At 47.3% G+C, this 23,423-nt stretch overlaps 1 protein-coding gene across 1 annotated transcript in view; it reads left to right on the forward strand.

Moving 5' to 3' along the window:
* Positions 1–1,739: 1,739 nt before the first annotated feature.
* LOC141572941 (cadherin-23) overlaps positions 1,740–23,423 on the forward strand; it is a 314,361-nt gene continuing 292,677 nt past the window's right edge. The window contains exon 1 of the mRNA XM_074339566.1: positions 1,740–2,003. The gene's annotated coding sequence lies outside the window, so the exon portion shown is untranslated. The remainder of the gene's footprint in view (positions 2,004–23,423) is intronic.

Consider the following 23,423-nt stretch of genomic DNA (forward strand, 5'->3'; position numbering starts at 1 on the left):
TATGTGCCAAGGGAACTCTTGCTCTTCTCCCCATGGGGACCCTCCTCCCTTGATCCATCTCAGGGAACAGCACCCTCCCTGTCCATCTACTTCCAAAAGCCAGAAACCTGGGGGTCTCCTTGACACTTCTATCTTACCCCACCATCAGTAGATTTTAGTCTACTCTCTCCATTGTTCATCCTTCAGATCTCAGATCTTACCTCCTCCAAGAAGTCTTCCCTGATCCCCTGGGCAGGTGCCATTAAAGACTTTTCTTCTTAGTATTGATCCGGCTGTAGTTTCACCTGTTTATGTGTTTATTGACTAATGTCTGGTTCCATTAAGAGGAGTTCTACGAGGCACAAGGACCAAGCCTGTTTTCTTCCCCTTCATGTTCCCAGAACCTATTTCAGGTAACTAGCATATAGTAGCAACTATGAATGAATGAATGAATGAATGAATGAATGAATGAATGAATGGTAGAGAAGTGGAACTTTGAATTTGGGCCACACAGGCAAGTCATTCACCTTCCCAAAGCCTTGTTCTCTTACGGGATAATGCCAGGACCTACCAGAAAAACTGTATTGAGGATAGAATGAGTTGAGGCGGTAAAAGTCTCAGCCCAGAGCTTGGCTCCTACTGTTAGTATGCTGACTGCAACAGTGACGGAGGTGAGAACTAGTTAAAAGGACTCAGAATGTTTAGCCTGAGGGAGTCAAGATCAGGGAGCAACCCTCTTCTACACCCTATATACGCACTCCTCTTGAATCCAGCTCTCTGGAAAAGTCGTGAAGTCTCCATCCCTAGAGCTGTGCAAAGAGAAGCTGGGAGACCATTACTCAAGGTGCTGCAGAAAGGTCTCCTGTATGGGTGAGAGTGCTCAGGTGACCTCAAGGGTCTCTTCCAATACAGGGTCCCTCATTTGTAAGCACTTGGGGGCATTTTGAGCTCGACTGAGGGAGAGGGAGCAGGTGGGAGCGCACGAGTAGGTTGGGCAAAGGCAGCTGTTTGAGGGAAGCGCGGCCCAGCAGCCCCAAGGACTAGAGGGACCTAACCCCACTCGGCGCTCAGCGACTCTGGGAGCAGAGAGGGGGCGCTTAAAGCCAACAGATGGCGCAGGCTCACCTAGGACAAGCGCCTGCTTGCTGGTCCCGGCTTCCCGGGAGCGTTTCCTCGTTCCGCCAGAGGCGCCGAGCGGGCAGGAGGCTGGCCGGGCCCCTACCCCTCTGCGTGCCCCTCTCCGGGACCGCGGGCGGCCCTGCGGAGCACGGCTCCAGCAGGCACCTGGGGCCGGTTCCGCGGGCTTCCTCCTTGCCCCTTAGGGGGATTCGTCGAGTTGCCACAGCAGCCGGTGCCATGACATCGGCAGAGGGCAGCTTCGCCAGCACTGAAATATTCATGCCCTGAGCGCCTGGCCCAGCTCCGCGCCGCTCCCGGGGGTCCGCACGGGGTCAGGGCAGGGGGAGAGGGCGCGGGGATCCTGGCAGCCCATTTTGTAGAGGGGTGGGCGGCAAGGCGCGACCCGGCGGGTGGGGGCTGGGAGAGGCAGGAGGTGAGGGAGGGAGCATTAGGAGGCGGGGTCTGGGTGGCGGGGGCGAGCGGGGCGGAGGAAGCGAGGGAAAGTTGATCGTGCACTTGAGCGGCGGCGGCGGCGGCTCAGGAGAACTGCGCGCGGCTGCCGGCGCGATGCTCAGCGAGAAGACGCGTCCGACGGCAGCCGGGCGCTGAGCCGGGCGCTGAGCCGGGCGGGGCGGGGCGGGGCGGGCAGGCCCGGGGCATGGAGAGTGGGGGTGCAGAGCCTCGGGACGTTTGGGGCGCGCCTCGCCCAATTGAAGTTGCAGCCGGCCAGCGACTAGCGGCCAGCGGACGGCCCAAGGGGACGCCGGAGCGGCCGATGCGCCGCTGATGAGCCTTCGAGCCCGCAGCGAGACGTGGCGGTGGCCAGCACCCGAGCAGGCGGCCCGTAGGGACAGATCCGGCGGAGAGCAGAGCCCAAGGCGCGGCGCAGCGCCTCTCCGCACACGGTACCGAGAGCCGCGCACCGCCCTTTCCCTCCCCGCTTCCCTCGCCTTCACCGCGCCTTTCTCCCGCCACGAGGCGGGAAAGTTGGACCCTTGGGGTCGCGACCGGGGCCGCCGAACCACTTGTTCCCGGCGCGGCCATCGCCCGCGGCGGCAGGCGCTTGGGGCTTCCATCCATCCCCGGCCCCTGGCCTGGGTGCTGCGTGCGGTTTGGAGCCCCCGGCTAAATGCGCGGCAACTTTGATTCCAGGGAACTCGAATTCCCTCTGCATTGGCCTTGGAAGGACAGGCGCTCCACTCCCCATCCCAGGTCCCGGACCCACGAACACTCAGGTGTTTTGTTCTTGGCGCCTGGGAGAGGCTCTGGGTCTGGGATGGGGAGACTTACGGGGGGTAAAGACGGCGCTGGGAACCAATCCCGTCCCCTTCTGCGCGCTGGATCCCCATTTGGGCAGTGGAATGGGGTGGGTCGCACCTCCGCCGCGGGTGAGCAATGGCGCTGGAGGGACCTAAAGTCACGTAGCTCTCTCCTACCCTCCTCACCTGTCAGTGCCCACGAGAGACCGATCCCAGAGGACTCCCACAACCTCTCCAAATCCGGACCAGCTATGGGAAGACGCACCCCTCGCGGAGCAGGAAGCCTCGTTCGGCTTGCGCTCCGCCTTCCCAGTCCCCTTGCAGGCCTGCCACGAGTGGTGCCGGCCGTCCCGGGGGCCTGCTCTCAGGAGCTCTGCCCCTCGTCTCCCCTGTAGGTCAGCCTGGGATGTGTGCAGAACCCGCGCGTTCCAAAGTGGTGGCGGCACTAGCCGCTGGGCATTTGGTGCCTTGCTTTCTCAGGGCGGGCACCTGGAGCCGCTGCCTCTGTGCCGCGAGTGGAAATCAGGTGTACTCGTCGCTGGCCGCGGGCCCACTGCGACCCCATCGCTCAGCCCTGGCGCTGTCACCAACCCACTGAGAGGAAATTAGCCTTTCCTGGGTAGTACCACACTCCTACTCTCCTCAGTAATTCAGACAGCAGCGCCAGCCTCTTCGATGTACTTTGCCCTCTCAGACCAGAGCAGGCATTGACCCTTGGCTTTCAGCTGCTTATCAAGCGCCCCCACCCCAATTTGGATTTTGAAATAAGCTGGAGAGGCACCTGAGAATTATGTGTGTTCACACGCCTGTGTAAATGTGTGTGTGTCTGTGTGTGTTGGGTGGAGTCAAACCCTTGCACAGGGAAGAATTAGGCTGGGCTTGAAGAGCCTGGTTGGAGCCAGGTGTGAAGTGCTGATGAGTCAGCCCTCTTTGGGGAGAGCTGGCTTGGAGTTAATGTTTGGTTCGTGGTGCAGGGGTTGGCTCACTGTGGTCAGCACCCATGGTGGTGGGGACCAGATGTCACTGCCCAAGCGGGGTTGGAAAGGGTCCCCTTCACTGGGGGAATAGGAATGCATGCTGCTGTTTCCCCAGAGCTGGGGAGGGTCAGAAGGCAGAGTGCCTTCTGGCAGAGAGCGAGAGTATCCCGTGCCCTGTAAAGGTGGCACTGTAGAAGTGACTGGTGTGAACCCAGAGGCCTGCTATGTGTGGTTGAGGGGAGCAATGAGGGGGTGGGAGCCCCAGAGCTGGCATTCTGGTCCCCATACATGTGTGTCTTGGCCTTCTTGACCCCCAAACAGCTGGGCTCCTCACGGCTGCTTACAAAGGCCTTGATTTGAGGGATATGTTGGCAGATGGTCCTGGTTGCCCTCCCACAAAGCTCCCCCACCCAACAAGCTACCTTACAAGCAATTTCACCATTTGAGGTTCATTTCTTGGAGCTTACTATTTTAAAGGGCACCTTTCTGAAGTCCTAATTTAAAATGCACATACTTCTGGAAGGTGAAGGTCTGGTGGAGCCTGGCTGCTCTGAGTGTGGCCCGGGGGCGTGCAGCATTATCAGCACCCAGGACGGGGTTGGAAATGGGACGGGGTTGGAAAGGCAGACTCTCTTGTCCCGCCCCAGACCTCTTCACTCAGAATCTGTGTTCAATAAGATCCTTGTGTAATTTGTTTGCTCAGTGAAGTTTGGGAAGTCCTGGTTCACAGTACTTTCTAGGGAATGAGCATTTCACAGCTTCTTGGTGCGGAAAGAGTGTGGAATAGGGCCGTGGATAAGAATGGAGGGATGAGAACGAGACTGGAGCTTCTTTTTCTGGACACTAATACTAGGGTAGGTGTAACAGTCCACTGTGGTCAATCCTTGCAGCTATCCCCTGCTAATGACTGCCAGGAGGCATTTGTGTTTGAGGGACCTTTAAACAGATTCAGATAGCAGCTCAGCTTTCTGTGCAATTAAAACATTGTATGTGCTGCATGTGGGCCAGTAGGAAGTGGGCAGAAGAGGAAGGGTTTCCGGGAAGGTGGATATGCTGCTCTGCCTCCAGGAGGCCTGGGGCTGAGTAGATGCTGTCCCTCAAGGGGAAGGAATTCAGTAACTGTCCTCCACTTCCCTGTCCCTCTCAGGTGGATGGAATGACCCACTGCTAACACCTCTCAGTGGCCATAGGACAGGGGGAACTGCATAAATGCTAACTTTCGGGAGCCTATGTAGGGGAGGATCTTACCCAGCCCCACTCTTACCTGCCAGCTGGCTGGCCACCCACTTCTGTCCTGGGGCCAGGGAGGCCCCCAACCCTAAGACATGAGGATGATGCCAAGGCAGGTCACTTCCTGGTCCTCTGGGGAATAATGGCAACCCCGAAGCCCTCAAGGTTGGGGACCTGAAGGCCTTTGGAAGGATTTGGATCAGAGATCTGGTGGGGCCAATGGTGTCACAGATGAAAGTCATGGCCTGACTCATGCCTCCCAGCCCTGCCAAAAGGTGACTGTACTTCGTCTAGCCTGGCCTCCTTGCCAGGAAGAGGGACAATCCCACTAGAGTACAGAGTGGGAGCTGTGGGGGCCATGGATTAGCATGGTCATGGGCCTTATAAACAGATGCTAATGTGAAAGCATTCCTTCATCAATGAGTTAAAACTAATACATGCCTTGATTTTCTTGAAACCTCACTTTGAAACAAAAAATTCAGTATTTTAAAATGTAAAGACGGTTTTTAAAATTAACTTAATTGCCTTTGAACTCATTGGTTTCAAAGTCAGTTTAGAGTGTTGCTTTTTTTTTTTTTAATTCTTTTTTTTTTTTAAGGCGGGCTCATCTCACAGTGGCCCATGCGGAGATCGAACCGGTAATCTTGGTGTTATTAACACCATGCTCTAACTGAGCTAACCGGCCACCCCAAAATTTATTTCTTTTTATTTCGAGCCTTGATTTGAGTTTTTCTTGGCACTGGTACAATCCTATTTGTCCATTACTACATGAGCAAGGTCATTCACAAGCTGGGCCGTGCTGGATGGGTTATTTCAGGATGGAAGTATTTTGCCTCCAGTAGAAAAGAAGTGGGGATCAGAACAGGTCCTTCTGTGCCCAGCTTCATGCACGTATGTGGGTAATACTGACACTGCCTAGGAGTCACTAACTCCCGGAAGCCTTCACTGACTCCTGGGGTGGGTGGGCGAGGTGGTTGCCTCTCCAGCCTGTCCCTCCCTCTCTCCCTCCCTCCCTCCCTCCCTCAGTGTTCTTCCAGGTTGCTTTTTACTCCTCTGCAGTGGTCTGACACCTCATCTAGACAGCTCCTTTAGCACAAGCTGTATGTTACTTCTTCTTTTATCCTCAGTGCCTGCCACCCTGGTGGAGTGAGTGCTCAATAACTGTTCATTGACGGAATGGGCTATTGCCAGGTGACTGTTCCACTACCTTCTCTAGCCCCATCATTAACTGGTCGTGACTACACCAGGCATTTGGTGTGCTTATAGTCAGTTTTAACTGTTCATGTTGGTTCCTTTCAAGACTGGCCAGCTGATGCCCATCTTGCCATATTCTAGGCTCTTGCAGTAGAGGTTTCAGCCTCACATGCCTGGGAGGCAGAGCAAAGAGTAGAGCAGGGCCAGATGTAAGACAATAGAGAGTGGTGGGGACTACAGAGAACTGAATCGTGCAGGCCCTGTAGAAAATGGGTAACGGAAGGCAAAACCCATCTATGTGACAAAAGTCAGAAGAATGGTTACTCCAGGGTGTAATGACTGTGGCTCTGGGTGCTTCTGGAATGCTGGAAATTTATCTTGATCTGAATATCTATCACAGTGGTGAGTGATCATTTGTGCAGAAGGAATTCAGAAAAATTAAAGGATTATGGGCCATATTTATTTTGTTCAATGTGAAAATAGCTTTATTGAATCCCATAGGGAGGAAAATGCATATTCTTACCAATGTTATTGGCTAGAATGGTATCAGTGAGAAACCTGGCGTATTTAAGAAGTAGCCACATGGAGACAGCTTTCTAGTCTTTCACTGTGAAATTTAATCTGGCTCTGTCCTGGGGAGTGAGGCGGGCTGCAGCCGCTTCTCCTTGCTGGGCTGTGGATTTGGGTCTCAGGATTCGTCCTTCTGGGGTTCTGTCTCACCCTGGCAGTGAAAGTCTGCATGGCTCAGTGTATTGCCAAGGGGAATGGGAATATCAAAACTCTGTCCTCAGCCTCAGGGGCCTCAGGCTATGTCACCAAGGATGACACAGCAAGCTCACATTTAGCATTCATATTTTTTATATTTCCTTTCCATAGTCCAAAGCCCCACACAACTGTTGGTTACTATTATTATCATAAACCCATTCCCTTTGTGATTTTTGTAAGGCAGCTTGTAGGCAGGCAGAGCTGGCACTGAACACCAGGTCTTCCACTCTTGAGCTCTGAAGCCTTGGTCTGGCATGTAACCTTGCCCAGGCCTTAGTTTTCTCATCTGTTAAATGGGTATAATTTTCCAATTAACTTATAGGCTTGCTATGAGAATTGATAAGATGAAAACTGTGTAGAAAGCCCGTTGTGCAGTGCCTGGCACACAGTACATATGTAAAATATAGTAGCCTTTATTATTCTCACTTTTGATTTCGTCATGTATTAGATTTTGAGAGCTTGACAGTCTATGAGTTTGTAAATTGAATTCTGCCTGAAGATGTCTATGCGGTTGTGGTTTTCCATTTTGAATGTTACTAGCAACATTAAAAAAAAAAATACCCCAGCATTTTTGTCTAAAAACCTATATTTCTGACATCTCAGACTAGAACTGGCAACTGTAGGTCGATGTTCCCCTTGGCAGTTGTTGGTTGGGGCTGAGCTGCAACTGTCTCTTTTATTTATTTGTATTTGTATTTTAAAAATTCGAGGATTACATACATACAATAAGGTAAATAGATCTTAAATGAAAGTGGTGAATGTTTACACACACACACACACACACATCGTGTAACCACACCTGGATTGAGATGCATTCGTGCCTGGCTTCCTTCTTCCCCCTCCCAGGCAGTGTTATCTCGCCCCAGAAGGAACCACTATTGACTTCACTCTGACTGTCACACGTCTGAGTTTTGCCTGCAGTCCTTCTAGATTTAGGGGTACCTATAGCCTTCTGTTCTCCCCAGTCTCCACCATTCCCTGTTGTTTCTCATTTGACCCCGCTTAACTTGTGTGTACTACATTCTGGCCCCTTTAGTCCTTTGAGTTTGTGACCACTATTCCAAGGACTGAAAGGGTCCTTGGAGACTGGCTAGACCTACCATATTACAGGTGGGGAAACTGAGGCTCAGAATCAGGGAGTGGGCTTGTTCTAGACCCTGTCCTTGGGTGAGAAAGGACTGGTGGTGGCCAATCAAGGGCAGAGCCCGGCTACTCCCACCCCGGCATGAGGTGTGTTGAGGAGGCCAGGCAGGCTTTGTCTCCTGGACCCAGCAACCCAGGGCTGCAATCAGTCACCCAGATCCTCCCACTGGCTGATCAGCCTAAGAGGGACGGAGTCTTTTCCGGCCCATGCCTTCCTGGAGATGCATCTTCCCCAAGGCAGGCTGTTAACGGCATGGCTTTCCTCTTTAAAGGCGATTCTTCATTTGGAGAGGACCTAAGATGCCATTTGTGACAAGGGCTCTGTGTACCACCTTGATTGTGTCTGTTTCTGAAAGAAGGCTGTAATTTGGGAGCCACTGAAAGCGAGAGAGGGAGGGAGGAAAGTAGAGGAGAGAGCAAGAGAGAGAGGGAGTAAAGGGAGAGAAAACAAAAGGGGTGGCTGGGACCATGTCTGGGCATCCATTTGTATCACTGGCCTTGTCCCCAAGAAACGTTGGCTTTTCTTGGCTTCCCTAGGGATTGGGTCAAGGTGGAGTGGGACCCCTAAGAGTCCCCCCGAGAAAAGCTCTGCCCTGCTTTTCTTCTGTCCTTTCCCTATAGAGTACAGGCACTGTCATCCTTGTCATCCTTCCCCGGGCTTCCCCACGGCTTTAACTCTTCCAGCCTTCCTCATCCCTTCTCCTGCTCAGATCTGCCCTTACCTGGGAAAGGAGGCTGATACTGACCTGTTCTCCTGGGGCCAAGAGAGCTGATGTCATCTCCAGGGAACCAGTGGTGACAGAACTCCATGACAGGCCTCTCTCTGCCCCTTCTGTGGAGGCCTGAGGCTTTATCTTAGAGGGAGACATATAGCTGGGCTGCCGCTGGAAAACTGGCACATACTGGGCAGTGGGGCAGGAGGTCCTTCCAAACCCATCCTCCTTTGTCTTAGGGTCCCACGTCCACGGTTGGGGAGGCCTTACATTCAGCCATTTAGTCAACCAGTACTGAACGTCACCTGTGAACCAGGCTCTATCTGGTAGTTGTTGGGGATTCGTGCTGAGAGTCACAGCGGTGCTCTCTAATAGGAATGTAACGCAAGCCACAAATGCAAGTCACATGCATAGTATTAAATGTTGTAGTCACCACTTAAAAAAAGGTTAAAAGAAATAGGTGAAATTATGTCTGATCACCTACTTTAGTATATCCAACATAGTATCATTTCAACACGTAATCAATGTAACAAATTATTAATGAACTATAATACATTCTTTTTTTTTGGTACTAAGTTTTCAGAATCTGGCGTGTATTATGCATTTACAGCATGTCTCAGTTTGGACTCAGCACCTTTTAAATGCCTAATGGCCGCATGTGACTGGTGGCTACAGTATTGAAGTGGGGGAAATAGACAAAAGCCATTTTAAACGTTAGCAGCTAATTCAAACATTTAAAAACACCATGAGCCCAGTCAATCATTTATCAAATATTTATTGAGCCCTGACTGTGTGCCAGGCACTGCTGGAGGTCCCTGGGGTCTGTCAGTGGCTCCTTCCCTTGTGGAACTTGTAGGGAAAACTCTTCCGCAAGTTGCATTTGACAGACCCATGGATGACCAGTTTATGTGTGACTTCTGTCATAGCCTTAGAGTATCAGGGCTCACGATAATAATGAGAAACATTTATCCCGCACTTGTGTGCCAGGCCCTGGGCTTAGCCCTTCACATATACTTCCCCACTAAGTCCTGACAACAGCCCCTATGAGATAGGGACTGCTGTTGTTTGTATTTTACAGATGAGGAATCTGAGGCACAGAGAGGTTAAGCAGTTTACCCAAAGTCACAGAGCTAGCAGGTGGTGGGGTGGAATTTGAGCCAAGGACGTCTGACTCCTTTATCTTCATTCTGTTCTTCACCCTGCACTGCACTTAGGGAAAGCCAGAGCCAAATCCCTGACTAAACATATGGAAACAGCCCAGAAAGGACAGGTGACCTACCTCAGGTCTGCACAGCAGTAGCGATGGGGCTGGACTTTCAATCTAGGCCTGTCACGTGTATATAGTGCTACCTGGACTTCACCTGTGATTGCCCCAGGGCTGGGGTTAGTCATTCGGTTGCCTATGGCACTCAGATATTTAAGAGATGAGACTGGGCAGTGATTTAAACATCCATGGGAGTGAACGAGGGGACATCTCACCAGCTTAGAAGCCACAGGTCATCCACCTGGACCAGGTCGTCCCCATATGGGAAGGCTATGTAGTCCAGTGCCCTCTGCACTTGCCTGGACCTCAGGACCCCAGCAGGTCCCACAGCTCTTCCCACCTGTAAAACCAGAGGGTCGAATGCAGTGACTCCTGTGATTTAATCCCAGCCCCACACCTTTTCCCCTGCTATTGGCCAGGCTGGCCGATGAACTACCTTCAGTATTTCTGGCCAGGTGACCTCAGCCTGGACTCTGGATCCTGGCCTGAGTAACTTCAATGGATGAATACAGATTCATCTTGTAGTTTCTCATGTTGCTGTACACATGGTAACCATGCGGCAGGAAGACGTGTGAACGGTGAAGAAAGACACCTCTGACAGGCACGGGACGACTTCCGTTACAGTCCATGTGTTGGCTCAAGTGCTTTCTTTCTCTAAGCCACAGTTTTCTCATCTGTGAAATAGCGGGGAACATCCCTTCTGGTCACTCCACTTGATTCAGGGGGTTGGGGGCTCTCATGAGATATATTAAAGTGCTTGGTAAAATGTATTGTGATATATAGAAATCACAATAAGTAAGTAAATAGGTAAATTATTTATTAGTTATCACTATATGTTGTGTGTATGTATCACTATGACTTGACCTGTGCTGGATTTGCAAGATGTGTACAGATAGATATTTCAATAACATGAACATCTGCCAAGCCTAACCTGAGGGCTGTTGGAAACTGGAGCCAGCAGTATCTTTGAATGGCTTGATGACTTATGCCCACTCTATCAGTTGATATGAATCTTTTGGAGAAAGTGTACAAGTCAACAAATATTCATTAAGAACCTACTGATTGCAGGACACTGTGCAAAGCACACTAAGGTACTGCGACAGACAAACCAGGACCCCTGTTTTCCATGAGCTGTCACACTTATTCAGAGGACCGTATATTTGGGAGAGCCAATACAGTGTGTGTGTGTGTGTGTGTGTGTGTGTGTGTGTGTGTGTGTGAGAGAGAGAGAGAGAGAGAGAGAGCCCTTAGCTCCCTTTGGAAATTTCAGTATCTCATGCCTGACTCAGCTAAGGTTTTCCTTCTTTGCTCTACCTCCCTAACCCCATCACTCTCCCCTTCCTCAAAGTGCCGTGTGACAAGTGGCATAGGGATGGCTGCATCCTAGGAAGGGGACAAGAAGGGCATGGTGTGTAAAGAGTGGGGGTTACTGCAAACTACACCCACCATGCTTGCTTATCTGCCAAGCCTAACCTGAGGGCTGTTGGAAACTGGAGCTCAGGCCTGAAGAAGGGAGCCCATGAATAATACAGCGGGAGGGAGGCTGTTAACTAGGTGACCTCTTTGCACCTGCTTGTTTCACAGCTTCCTGGGGTAGCTGCTGTGCAGAGCCTGCCTGTCAGGAGAGGGCAGAGGAGAAAGGCTGGGTGGAGACACAGCATCTCTCTTTTCCTACCTGCTTTCTTTTCTCCTGTCTGGCTTAGAAGTTCTTTCTACTACTAACAGCTCCCTCTCCTTCTGGCTTTGACGCAGATGGCCCTGGCTGTGTGTGCGCATGCGTCCCGGCACGTGCGCATGCGTCCTGGCACGTGCATGTACCTGTGCGCGCTCACATACAGGTGACCTGAAGCCTGTGCACCTGATGCTCCTCAGCAATGGCTGAGTGTAAGGGCAGGCCGATCATGCTGTGCCCCATCGGCCTGGTTTCCAGGTGTGTTTGCTGAACTGGGACTCTGTCTCTGGCGTGGATGTGCTGTCACCTTTGCCAAGGTGGCCCCCTCTCTGGGCTACTTCTGGCCGCCATGGACAATGCAGCATCCTGGGCAGGACTCCCACGGCTTTGGCCCACGATAAGGGGAGCGCCGTTTGATGTAAGTAGGGGACAGGTAACCCTGACTTTCTCTTCTTATGCTGTGGGGTCTGTCATTTTAAGTGTTTGTCACTGGAGCCCGGCTACAACAGCTCAGACCTGGCAAAAGGAACCCCTGAACCCCTATTCCTCCTCCCTGGAAAGCAAAGAAAGTCTCTGGGCAGAGATGAGAGTGTTCAGGTCAGAGCAAAGGGAAATGAGCTTAAATTGTAGCAGCAGAACTTAAAAGCAGACCCAAGGAGAAACTGGTTATACGACGTGTCAGGTGAGGGGTGGAGGGTGTTGAGATTCTAGAATTCCTTCCCAAGAAAGTCTGGCTTCCCAAGAAAGTCTGGAAAGCTGTTTCCAGACCCCTGGCTTGGAGGTGGGAAGCAGAGGGCCCCTGGCCTGTGCCTGGGACTGGGAACAGGCCCCTCCCCCCCAGCTCCACCTCCCCTTTGGTCCTCAGTGCTGTTAGCAGGGGCCTGACCCGGGAGGAGATTCCAGGCCCTCCTCCCCAGTATTGGGAGGGGACGTCCCCCAAAACCCACACTGCGGCCTCAGCCTGCTTCCCCAGGTTAGCAGCTTAGGTCTAGTGGCTTGGGCCTGTCTGCTGCCTTCTAATCTTAGAACTGGGCCTTCACAAGGTTATACACCTCCATGCACACCTCATCTCTGTCCACAGACACATAGATGCATTGCCTGCCTGGAAGAGATGGGGAGCATGTCTTCATTCGTGCCTGGTCTGGGTGGGTATAGCTGTGGCTCCATGCACAAGGTCTTATCTGTGGGCCCATCGCTTAAACAAGGGGAGTGTTTCTGTCTCTGAGCCAGGCCATCCAGGTTTGTGCCCAGCTCTTCCACTTATTAGCTGTGTGACCTTAGGCACTTTAATGAATCATTCTATTCTTCAGTTTTCTCATCTCAAAATCAGTTTGATAATAGTACCTACCTCAAAGGGTTATTGAGTAGATTAAATGAGTTATTTATTGCATGTAAAATGCTTAGAAAAAGCGCCTGCCACATAGTAAATGCTCAACAAATGTTGTTAATTCGTTATTAGTGTGCTATTGTTGTTCTCAGCTAATAGCTATTATTATGTTGCTGTTGCCCTCCACTCCTGCATTCTGGAGGCTCACAGGCTTGCAGGTTTCCTATGAGAAGGACTGTGTAGGTTCACAGGAGGTAGGAGGTAGTCTTGGAAGTCTTCCCGGAGGAAAGGTCCCCGTGCCCAGAGGCTGTGGCTTCTCTCTCTGCCCACTGGCACTGTGTTCCCATGGTAGGAGGGTAGGAAGACAGGCCAGGCAGTATGGTGGTGAGTAGCACTGATGGTGCCAATCCAACTGGGACCTTTTATCAGCTTTTTCATTGAAGTATAACACATACAGAAAAGTATGTAAATCATGTGTGTATAGTTTGAATTATGACAAAGTGACCACGCTCATGCAACCGCTACCCAAACCAAGAAAAAAAGAAATGATCAGAAATGTTATTAGTTCCCTAAGGTCACTCCTGTCCTGATTTCTAATACCATACGTTCATTTTGTCTATTTCAAACTTTATGTAATTGAATCATACAGTATGTTCCCTTTGTGATGTTTTCTTTCACTCAGCTCATTTGTAAGCTCCATCCTGTTGTATGTAGTTACACTTGTTTATTGTCATTGCTGTATAGTATTCCATTGTGTGCGTATACCACAATTTATCCATTTTACTGTTGGTGGACAGTTAGGTTGCTTCCAGTTTTTGACTATTATGGAAAAGGCTCTGATGAACATTTGTTGTGTGTTTTTTGGTGTACATACATGAATGTATAATTCTCTTGTGTTTATTTGACTGTCCTGGTACCAGTACAAGCTTTATAATGTAATTTACTACAGCTTTCTATGTGTAGCCTTAATATCTAGTAGCGTAAATCCACCAGCTTCATGCTTCAACACTTTTGTTTACTTTTTGCTCTTTGCTTTTCCCTTTACATTTTAGAATCCGCTTTTGAAATTCCACAAAAACCTTATTGATATTTGAGACTGTATCAAACATATGTAGGTCAATTTGAGGAAAATTGACATCTTTATAATACTGAGTTTCTGACCCATGAGTGAAATATACTCGTCCGTTTACCTAGGTCTTATACATTTTAAGAATACTTTTTAGTTGTCTGTGTAGAGAGGTCTCACACTTCATTTTTAGATTGATTTCTATGTGTTTTATGGTTGTTGATACTATTATAAGTGAAATTAAATTTTTTTTTTCATTTCTAGGAGTACAACTGATTTTGAAAACATTGACCTATATCCAACAACCTTTGTTAAATTTACTTATTATTAATAGTTTGTCTATAGAATTTTTTGATTTTTTTCCTACACAATCATGTTTTCTATAAATAATCATTTCATATCTTCCTTTCTAATACATATATTTTTTTTCTTGCCTTATTGCAATGACTAGGACTCCCAGCATTATATTGCTAGAAGTGGCGCTTGTAGTTATCCTTATTTTGATTCTGGTATTGAGGAGAAAGCTTTCAATATGTCACCGTTAAGTATGATGTTTGCTATAGGTATTTTGTAGATTTTTATCAAACTAGGGTGATTTTCTTCTATTACTTTTTTTCCAAAATTGTGGTAAAATATACATAACGTAAAGTTTACCATTTTAATCTTTTTAAGTGTACTGTCCAGTGGCGTTAAGTACATTCACAGTATTGTACAACCATCACCACTGTATGTTTCCAAACTTTTATCCTAAACAAAAACTCTGTAAACTCTGTACCCATTAAACAATAACTCCCTATTCCTTCTCCCTGGTAACCTCTATTCTATTTTCTGTCTTTATGAATTTGTCTATTTTAGGCAAATGTGACTCTACTTGTATAAGTGGAGTCAGACAACATTTGTCCTTTGGCGTCTGGCTTCTTTCACTTAACATGTTTTCAGGGCTCATCTATGTTTATCAGGTACCAGAATTTCATTCCTTTTAAAAGCTGAATAATATTCAGTTTTATAAATGTACCATGCTTTGTTTATCCATTCACCCGTTGATGGATTTTGGATTGTTTCTATCTTTTGGCTATTGTGAATGTTGCTTCTATGAGCATTGGTGTCTGTTTGAGTCTCTGCTCTCAGTTCTTTTGAGTCTGTTTCTAGAAGTGAAATTCCTGGATCATATGGTAATTGTACATTTAGTTTTTTGAGGAACTATCATATTGTTTACCACAGTGCCTCCTTGATTATTTATTCCCACCAGCAATGTCCAAGAGTTGCAACTTCTCCTTATCTTCACCACAATAGCTATTTAAAATATAATAATAGTTATTCTAATGGGTATGAAGTGATATCCCATTGTGATTTTTTTTTTAAATAAATTTTTATTGGGGAATAGTATGTTTCTCCAGGGCCCATCAGCTCCAATTCGCTGTCCTTCAATCTAGTTGTGGAGGGCGCAGCTCAGCTCCAAGTCCAGTTGCTGTTTTTTGATCTTTAGTTGCAGGGGGCGCAGCCGACCATCCCATGCGGGAATTGAACCAGCGATCTTTTGAGAGCTCAGGCTCTAACCAACTGAGCCATCCGGCCACCCCCATTGTGATTTTGATTTGCATTTCCCCAATGGCTAGTAATGTTGAGTATTTCTAGTGTTTATTGGCCATTTGTACATCTTTGATGGAGACATGTCTGCTCAAGTCCTTTGCCTGTTTTTGAAGTGGGTTGTGTGTTTTTTTGTTGTTGAGTTGTAAGAGTTTTTTTGTATGTTCTGTATATTAATCCTTATCAGACATATGATTTACAAATATTTTCTCCCATTCCATAGGTTGTCATTTCACTCTGCTGATAGGGTCCTTTGATGCACACAAATCTTTAATTTTGAGGACATCCAATTTCTCTTTTTTTAAATTAGTATTATTGCCTGTGCTTTTGGTGTCATTGCCAAATCCAATGTCATGAAGATTTCCCCCTAAGAAGTTTATAATTTTAGTTCTGATATTGAGACTTTGATCCATTTTTAGTTAATTTTTACATATGGTGTAAGGTAAGAGTCATGCTTTTGCATGTGGATATCCAGCTTTCCCAATACCATTTTTTGAAAAGACTGTCCTTTCCCCATTGAATGGTCTTGGCACCCTTATCAAAAATATATTAACCATATATGCAATGGTTTATTTCTGTGCATTCTTTTTTATTCATTGGTCTATATTCCTGTCCTTATGTTAGTACCACACTGTTTTGATTACTGTAGCTTTGTAGCAAGTTTTGAAATCAGGAAGTATGAATCCTCCAACTTCGTTCTTCTTTTTCATGATTGTTTTGACTATTTGGGGTCCCTTGAAATTCCATATAAATATTAGGATAGGTTTTGCTCTTTCTACAGAAACACCTTTGACATTTTGATAGGGATTGTATTAAATCTGTAGATTGCTTTAGGTAGTATTGGATCTTATTAATATTAAGTAGAGTATCATAACAATGTCAACTCTTACAATCTGTCAGCATGGATGTCTTTCCACTTATTATGTCTTCTTTAATTTTTTTTCAGCAATGTTTTATAGTTTCCAGTGTACAAGTCATTTGCCTCCTCGATTGAATTTAAGTATTTTGTTCATTTTGATGCGATCATAAATGGAATTGTTTTCTTAATTTTTTCTTCAGGTTATTCATTGCTAGTGTGTAGTCATGCAACTTATCTTGGAGGATTGATTTTTGTATCCTCAACATTGCTGACTTTTTTATTAGACCTAATAGTTTTTTTAATGGACTCTTTAGACTTTTCTACATATAAGATTATGTAATGTGTGAATGGAGATAATTTTACTTCTTCCTTACCAATTTGAATTTGGAATTTTTTGGCCTTATTATCCTAGCTAGAACTTTCAATACTATGTGGAGTGGAAGTGGTAATAATAGGCAACCTTGTTTTGTCTTTAGTCATTGAGTATGATATAAGCTATGGGTTTTTTATATATGGCCTTTTCTATTCCTTTTTGTAAGAGTTTTTATCCTAAGTATATGTGGAATTTTATCATAGATATGCATGGAATGCATTTTGCATCTATTGAAATGATTTGTATAATTTTTCTTCTTTCTTCTGTTAATGTGGCGAATTACATTGATTGATTTTCAAAAGTTAACCAACCTTGCATTCCTGGACTAAATCCAATTTTGTCATGATGTATTGTTCTTTTCATAATTCCTTAGCTGTTACCGGAATAGCTACAATAGTTTTCCTTTGATGTATTTTGCATGGTATATGTGAATTATGCTGTTTAATCTGGTGTGTAAGATTTTTTTTCATCTGTGTTCATGAAAAAGATTGATCTGTGATTTGCCTTTCTTGTCATATCCTTATCAAGTTACAGCATTAAGTTATGCTGGCCTCATAATATAAATGGGATACTTTCCTTCTCTTTCTGTTTCTCTGCAGGAGTTTGGAAAAGATTTGTGTTATTTTTTTCCATAAATGTTTAAGAGAGTTCAATAGAGAGTCACATGAGCTTATATTTCCTAGTGGGAAGGTTTTTGATTATAATTTCAATTTCTTTAGTAGAAATAGGGCTATTTATATTTCTATGTTTTCGTGTCTTAGTTTTGGTAAGTGGTATTTTTTTGAGGATCTTATCCATTTAATATAAAATTTTAAATGAATTGACTTAAAGATATTCATAACATCTCCTTTATTGTCCTTTTCTAATCTTTATGCCCTGTAGAATCTGTAGCAACAATTTCTTTTTCATTCATCGGTAATATGTGGCTTCTCTCATTTTGTTCTTTGTCTTGCTGATCACTGGATAGATCCATTCTGTTCATCTTTTCAAAGAACCAAATTTTAGTCTACTGATTTTTGTCTATTATTTCGTATTTCATTAATTTCTGTTCTTATGAGGAATTTTTTAATTTCCTTCTTTCTTTGGGTTTAATTTACTTCCTAAAATACTTTTTGAGATAAATACACAGATTATTGCTGTTTAGACTTTCTTGTTTTCTAAAATCTGAATTGAAGGCTACAAATTGTCCTCTAAGCACAAAATTTGTCTGTCACACGTTTTGGTGTCATATTTTCATTATCGTATAGTTCAAAATATTTTCTAATTTCTGTTGTAGTTTCTTCTTTGGTTTATGGGTGGTGTTGTGTTTGTTTGGTTTTTTTAGAAGTACACTGCTTTGCTTCCAAACATTTGGGGTTTTCCTAATGTTTTTTGTGGTTGTTTTTGAGCTTAATCTGCTATGACCAGAGAACATACTTTGAATAATTTAAATTCTTTGAAATGTTTTGAAAGTTACTTTATGGCCTAGTATGGTAGATTTTGGTAAATTATCCATTGCTTCATAAGAATAATGTTTATTCTGTTATTGTATGCGGTGTTCAGTTTTGTTGTTAAGGTCAGATAAGTATATCATTTTGATCAGATATTGATACCCTTACTGACTTCTTTTCTGCCTTTTCTATCAGTTTTTGAGGAAGGTGTGTTGAAGTTTTCCATTATGATTGTGGATTTGATTATTTCTCTTTTTTGCAATTACAAGTTCCCAACCCTTAGGAAAAGGGCATTGAAGAGCTACCCAGATTTAAAAAGTCACTTGCAGTTTTGTGTAGTTTTTTATTCTTCTAATTTTTCCCAACATTTTATCATAAAAATTTTCAAACATGCAGAAAGGTTGAAAGACTTGTACAGTGAACGCCCATATACCCACTACCAGGGTTCTATAGTTTACGTTTTGTTGCCTCTCCTTTCTCATAGGTGTATGTCCATCTATCAAACCATTTCTTTGGGGCTGCATTTCAAAGTTAGTTGTATAACATTACTTCATTTCACCCCTAAATACATTAGCACGTATATCATTAAGTGGTCAACTTACCTAATTTTAAAATCACAGGTGGGGACCTGAGACAATTCAGGCATGAGGACAGCTGTTTAAGGGAGAATGGGCCAAGGAGGAAGATGGTGTTATCTAGAAGACCTGGGATGGTGATGGTGAGGCCGAGGGTCCTTCTGTCCTGCCAAGCTGCAGAGCGGGGGTGTCTGTCTCAGCCTCTGTTGAACCTTTTGCTCCAGCAGGTCAGGGCTGGTGCTCAGGATGGGATTGTTGAGTGAATGAATGATGTGTTGTGTTCCCAAGGGCAGGAGTTGACTGTGTGATTCTAGAGACCAGAAGCCCAAACAGAGAGTGGAAGTTCCTAGAAGGCAGTTTGGGGTCATTAAAAGAAAACATTGGACTTTCTTTCTTTGTCTTTTTTGAAATACCAAATTACCTTTTATTTATTTATTTTTGGGTAGGTAATATAGCACATGTAGAGAATTCAAGAGGCCTGCAATGCAATACAGTGAAATCTCTCTCTCTCTCACCTCTCTCCTCCAGCCACCTAGCTTTCCCTCCCAGGGGCAGTTTCTAGTTTCTCAGTGTCCTCTCAAATAGTTTATCCACACACATAATAACAATGACGATACTACTATTACTAACACTTATTGGGAGCTTACTGTACGTGAGCTTGTATTCCAAGTATTTGACATGTGTTACCTCATTTGATCTTTGTCACAACCCTATGAGGTGGGTGCTACTATTATCTCCACTTCAGAGATGCGGGAAACTGAGACCCAGAGAGGTTAAGTGCCTCACACAGCGACAAGGGCAGTCAGGATGTGCGTCCAGCCAGGCTGTCTGCTCTCTTGACTTCTTGCTCTGCTCCTTTCAGTGTTTCCTGGCACCAGCTCCACCAAAAGTCCCTTCCAATAACTTGGCTGTATGGCTCTTAACAGTGCCTCAGCCTGGCTATGAGGTGGTGAGCTCCCTTTCCTGGAGGGCATTCAACCCAAGGCCAGCCCCTCCCCCACACTCCCACCTTTCCATAGGCTTCCCCACAAGCAGCTTTGTTCATTTTCTCCCAGCTTTGTTTTCTGCTGGCCTCCTGCGTGTGGGGTCTGTCCGTCTTCTCTCCTTTTGTAGGGGCCTGACGTCCTTATCCTGCTCCCTTGAACCCCCAAAGAGGAGCCCCTTTAGTATCTTATAAGGAAGGATGAGGTCTGACCTCCCCTCCCGGTTTGCAGGAGGCCGTGGGCAGTGGGTGCCGCTCGCCACAAAGCAAGGCTGTGTCTGCCAGCAGTGGTCCTTCATGCTCCTTTCTGGGTCCCTGCCTGTCCCCATGTTTAGCCTGGCTTCTCTTACCCCTTTTATCCCCACCCCCGGCCTGGCCTGAGGAGAACCTGTATGCCTGGAGAGGTGGGGGGTGGAGGGGTATATGGGAAAGAGCTGAGTAAAACTCTTCACTAGGAACAAATCTCATTTTCAAGAAAGTCTTGACAAAATGAGGCATTAAATTACAATTTTTCAGAAAGCATCGTAATTCTATTGCAGACAGCCCTTCATCATGGAATCTGAAAGCTGGGAAAATACAAAACTCATTAGATTAAAATAAACCACCTACTGCTCTAGAGAAAAGCTTATTTATCAATATCAATTTACTTATGATTACTCTGACCTGCAATTTGTTATTTTTAAGAATTATGATTTGTGTATTGCTCATACAGATGTGAAGTATTTTTTCTTAAATTGGGTATTTAAAAAAAAAACGATATCTTTGTCCTTAGTAAAGGTTAGAAAGTGGTTATTGGGGAAGGGAGCAAGGGGGGTCAGAAAATAAATGAGGCTGGGATGGGGAATGGGGAGGAAGCGTGTGTGGGAGAAGCTGCGCTGAAGCAGGTCGGGACGGAGTGAACCCGAAGTCACGTGAAGCTTTGGGTCTTTAAAAGAGGATTTTGATTCGGTAAGAGGAAGGACATCCTAATTAACCAAGCTGTCCAAAAGATGGAATGTGTCCTGTGTAGGTCGTGAGCTTTCCAGCGCTGGAGGTATGCAAGTTCAGGTTGGAAGTATGAGGAAGGATGCTGTAGAGTACAGCAGTGTAACGAGAAACCCACTACTGCCCTCTCCAGTCCTGGCGTTTAATGGCTCTCTGAATCACACAGCCTGGGTCTGGAAGGTAGGACAGTGTGGGGCCCCCGTGCAGCAGGTAGAAGAGAGCCGTGGACGGGGCGTCAGAGGGCATCCACCGTGAACTCACTGGTCTGCTGCTCCTGGCTCCCGGCCAGCCCGTGTTATGTGAGGCCACAGAAAGAGCTTGGGTCCTGGAGGCAGCACCTCCTGAGTTTGAATCCTGCCGCCACCACTTTCTGCTGTGAGACCCCAGACAAGTTGTGGACCCTCCTGAACCCCAGTTTCTTCATCAGCAGAATGGGTCAGTAAGGCCCCTCGCGGTCAGGGGTGAGGGTTTATCAAGTTATATAGAAAGTCTAGCACATAGTAGGCACCCGCAACTCATGTTAACACTCTTCTCGCCACCTTTCGAGGCCTCAGTTTCCCTGTCTGCAAAATAGCCTGCTGAGGATGTCCATGTTTCTTCTGGATCCAGATTTCTGCTCCAGGTTTTCAGTGTTCCTTGTGTGAGGAAGGAAGTTGATTGGGGTGAGGAGCTTGTCCCCTGGGGTCTCAAGGCCTCCACAGGCCTGTCACGCAGCTCCTGCACTGATGCGGGTGGTTTTCCTGGTCAAAGGATCCGCTGTAAGTTCTCCATGTGTTAATTCTGTCTTTGGGAAACTGCATCCCCATTTCACAGTTGGGAAAGTGGAGGACCAGAACGGAGAGGAATAGTATGCGTCTCTGTGTCCCCGACAGCCTGTGTCCCTACTCTTAACTCCATTTCCTGGGCAGCTCCCATGGGGTGGGGGGGGGCAGAGGAGGAGGCCTTCAGACTTCTTGGGAGTGTTTGGCATTGGGACACCCTCTTTGGGAGAAGCAGTCGCACTCTGGTTTCCCTCTCACCTTCCATCCCTTGCATTTATTCTTTTATGTTTTCTACACCTTACATTGAATACCTCCTATGCTATGACAGCCCCTGTGTTAGGCTCCAGACCAACCAAGGTGAATAAGGCAGGGCCCTGATTCTAGGGGAGTTCAGAGTCCAGTGAAGGAGACAGACATGTAGACACACACACGTGCACACACAGCATACAGAGCGCTGGAGCAGGGGAATGTGTCAGGGGCACAGTGGGGTGGAGAAAGTCACGCTGAAGCCTCACTGGTGGAAATAGGCGTTTCCCAGAGGAGGTGAGGGCCCAGCTACCCATAGAAGGAGGAGGAGGGACTTGCTGTGGAGTCTGTGCCCCTCCAGAGCTGGGGCTCAGTGACAACCAAATGGGCAACTGCATTCATTGCAGCTGGGGCAGGGTTTGAAACCACTATGTGCCCCAGGCTCCCACCAAGTATGAGTCCTTTGCCTCCAGAGGAGGAAGGCGGAGCAGGAAGGCCCTCCTTGGGTTGGCCCCCGGTAAGGAGCACAGCTGGGCAGAGGTCAGCAATGGGCAGGCAGAGATGCAGCCAGCCAGCAGCTCCAGGAAGGCAGCTGGCCCCTGTGGGTGGGTCTCTGCTGGGGACTGGGATCCGGGGAGGCAGGGAGGGCTGTGGCGGGAGGTGACAGCTTTGGGGCTCACGTAAACTGCCAATTCCTAGTCAGTCAGTCGTATTGAGGTCCAAGCACTTCAGGGTTTGCAGGTCATGCCCCTCATTCTTTCTGAGCTTCAGTTCCACCACCTGGAAAATGGAGTGAGGTTCCCTCCTCCAAAGCTCTGTGAAAGTCGAATGATCTAAAAGGCTGGACAGCACTATACCGGGCAGGGCAGGGCGGTGCTCTCTGTTCTGCTCCGAGGCCACAGGGAGCAGCATGGTCTGGGCCCCCTCCCCCGCCTGCTCTCCCAGAGCTTCAGTCCAGGTGTGGGGGTGGGGCGTGTGGAGGGTGGGGGCTGTGTCAGCTTTACAGTCGTGACATGCTGTATATGTCTCAGGGGGCATTGCTCTTGCTGCCACTGCAGTTAGTGTTTTGTGACTTGGGCAGAAGAGACAGGGTCTGAGAATGGGGCAGGGCCAGAGGACATGTCACTCACCATGTGCTTGGTGAGCTTGTGGGCCCTCCTTCAATCCTCATAACATCCCTGCCAAGTAGCTGCTCAGTACTGTCTCCGTTTGTACAGAGGGGAAGCGGCAGATGAGCGGGGATCTGAACCCATATCTCTCGCTCTAACCTCCTCCTGATGGTTCCCGTGTGGAATTGTCCCTTTCTCCCTGCCCCGTGGTAAGAGAGCCCGGTGGGAACCATGAGCTCTTAGTCAAGGGTCCAAAGCTCCTTCCCCACCTAGATCCCTCCAGGTCCCTCTTTCTTCCTCAGGAGCTGTGATATTAATAAGCATAAAAACAATCAAACAGCACCTCACACAATTATGTGCGGAGAAAACTGCTGTCACAGGCAATCTGGAGAAGACTTATCGCTTCACTTACAAGGAAAACTATCAGTTTATTGTTAGAGAGCGTGCGCCTTGGCCTGTTTCTTCCCTGTTCCCTGGGGTGGGGACACAGCATTGCCACAAGGACCTCTCCCCATCTTGGCTGAGAGCATCTTTCCTGCTGGATGGTGGGACTCGGGCTTGGGCTCCAGCGTTACATTGTTTAAGTTAGAAAGGGCTTCACCCCTTTATTCTTTCAATCTTTCATCGAATGTTGACTGTGTACCTACTATGTGCAGACTCTGGGCTGACTGGGGAGGAGCTCTCAGCACAGTCAGTGAAACCAGCACATGAACTAGAGCTCACACTGCCCTGTATCAAGCGCTTTAAAGCAGCGGGAGTCACATATTAGGGACCTCAGACAGAGGATGGAGGGACCGTTTCAGCCTGGG

The sequence above is a fragment of the Rhinolophus sinicus genome, linkage group LG07 (genome assembly GCF_036562045.2).
Source record: "Rhinolophus sinicus isolate RSC01 linkage group LG07, ASM3656204v1, whole genome shotgun sequence".
Classification (NCBI taxonomy): Eukaryota; Metazoa; Chordata; class Mammalia; order Chiroptera; family Rhinolophidae; genus Rhinolophus; species Rhinolophus sinicus.